Here is a 2576-nt window from a genome sequence, read left to right on the forward strand (position 1 = left end):
TATCTTTTCAAAAATATCTTCTCATCTTATCTTTTTAAAAAATTTGATTTTAAAATATCTTTTCTAACCTCCTAACTTCTTATCTTTTCAAAATTTGTTTCAACTAACTAACTAACTTTTTGTTTGCTTCTTATCTTTTTCAAAACTACCTAACTAACTTTCTCTCTCTCTAATTTTCAAAAATATCTCCCTCTTTTTCAAAAATTTCTTTTTAATTAACTAATTATTTTAATTTTTGATTTTTATTTTCGAAAATTGCTAACACTTTTTTTCAAAAACTATTTTCGAAAATCACTAACTCTTTTTTCAAAAATAATTTTTGAAAATTCTCTTCTCTCTCATCTCCTTCTATTTGTTTATTCATCTACTAACATCTTTCCCTCACTCTAAAAAAAAAGAGAGGATCTCTATTATTATTATTTTTCTGTGCCCTCTTCTTTGTCATATGAGCAGGAGCAAGGACAAGAATATTCTTGTTGAAGCAGATCCAGAATCTGAAAGGACTCTGAAGAGGAAACTAAAAGAAGCTGAATTACAACAAACCAGTAAGCACCTGTCAGAAATTATCAAACAGGAAAAGGAGATGGCAGCTGAAAATAATAATAATGCAAGGAGAATGCTTGGTGACTTTACTGCACCTAATTCCAATTTACATGGAAGAAGCATCTCCATTCCTGCCATTGGAGCAAACAACTTTGAGCTGAAACCTCAATTAGTTTCTCTAATGCAGCAGAACTGCAAGTTTCATGGACTTCCATCTGAAGATCCTTTTCAGTTCTTAACTGAATTCTTGCAGATCTGTGATACTGTTAAGACTAATGGAGTAGATCCTGAAGTCTACAGCCTCATACTTTTTCCATTTGCTGTAAGAGACAGAGCTAGAATCTAGTTGGACTCTCAACCCAGAGACAGCCTGAACTTTTGGGATAAGCTGGTCACGGCTTTCTTAGCCATGTTCTTTCCTCCTCAAAAGTTGAGCAAGCTTAGAGTGGATGTTCAGACCTTCAGACAGAAAGAAGGTGAATCCCTCTATGAAGCTTGGGAAAGATACAAATAGTTGACCAAAAAGTGTCCTTCTGACATGCTTTCAGAATGGACCATCCTGGATATATTCTATGATGGTTTATCTGAGCTATCAAAGATGTCACTGGACACTTCTGCAGGTGGATCCATTCACCTAAAGAAAACGCCTGCAGAAGCTCAAGAACTCATTGACATGGTTGCTAATAACCAATTCATGTACACTTCTGAGAGGAATCCTGTGAGTAATGGGACGCCTATGAAGAAGGGAGTTCTTGAAGTTGATACTTTGAATGCCATATTCGCTCAGAACAAAATATTGACTCAGCAAGTCAATATGATTTCTCAGAGTCTGAATGGAATGCAAGCTGCATCCAACAGTACTCAAGAGGCTTCTTATGAAGAAGAAGCTTATGATCCTGAGAACCCTGCAATAGCAGAGGTGAATTACTTAGGTGAACCTTATGGAAACACCTATAACTCATCATGGAGAAATCATCCAAATTTCTCATGGAAGGATCAAAAGCCTTAACAAGGCTTTAATTATGGTGGAAGAAACAGGTTTAACAATAATAAACCTTTTCCATCATCCACTCAGCAACAGACAGAGAACTCTGAACAAAATACTTCTAATTTAACAAACTTAGTCTCTGATCTATCTAAGGCCACTGTAAGTTTCATGAATGAAACAAGATCTTCCATTAGAAATCTGGAAGCACAAGTGGTCCAACTGAGTAAAAGGATCACTGAAATCCCTCCTAGTACTCTCCCAAGCAATACAGAAGAGAATCCAAAAGGAGAGTGCAAGGCCATTGACATAAGCACCATGGCCGAACCCAAAGAAGGAGAGGAGGACGTGAATCACAAGGAGGAAGACCTCCTGGGACGTCCAGTGGTCAATAAGGAGCATCCCTCTGAGGAACCAAAGGACTCTGAGGCTCATCCAGAGACTATAGAGATTACACTGAACCTCCTTATGCCCTTCATGAGCTCTGATGAGTATTCCTCTTCTGAAGAGAATGAGGATGTCACTGAAGAGCAAACTGCCAAGTTTCTTGGTGCAATCATGAAGCTGAATGCCAAATTATTTGGCATTGATACTTGGGAAGTTGAACCTCCCTTGTTCATCAATGAACTAAGTGATCTGGATCAACTTACATTGCCTCAGAAGAGACAGGATCCTGGAAAGTTCATAATACCCTGCACCATAGGCACCATGATCTTCAAGGCTCTGTGTGACCTTGGTTCAGGAATAAACCTCGTGCCCCTCTCTGTAATAGAGAAACTTGGAATCTATGGGGTGCAAGCTGCTAAAATCTCATTAGAGATGGCAGACAGTTCAAGAAAACAGGCTTATGGACAAGTAGAGGACGTGTTAGTAAAGGTTGAAGGCCTTTACATCCCTACTGATTTCATAGTCCTGGATACTGGAAAGGAAGAGGATGAATCCATCATCCTAGGAAGACCTTTCCTGGCCACAGCAAGAGCTGTGATTGATGTTGACAGAGGTGAACTAGTCCTTCAATGGAATGAGGACTCCCTTGTGTTTAAAACTC

General features: G+C 38.6%; 1 non-coding gene across 1 annotated transcript; it reads right to left on the minus strand.

Annotated features, from left to right (window-relative positions):
• Nucleotides 1-979: 979 nt before the first annotated feature.
• LOC148545486 (small nucleolar RNA R71) lies at nucleotides 980-1087 on the minus strand. The gene has a single exon (XR_015901054.1). It is a non-coding gene; the product is annotated as a small nucleolar RNA R71 (small nucleolar RNA).
• Nucleotides 1088-2576: the final 1489 nt, after the last annotated feature.

Source organism: Arachis ipaensis, chromosome B9, assembly GCF_059453495.1.
Source record: "Arachis ipaensis isolate K30076 ecotype BB chromosome B9, ASM5945349v1, whole genome shotgun sequence".
Classification (NCBI taxonomy): domain Eukaryota; kingdom Viridiplantae; phylum Streptophyta; class Magnoliopsida; order Fabales; family Fabaceae; genus Arachis; species Arachis ipaensis.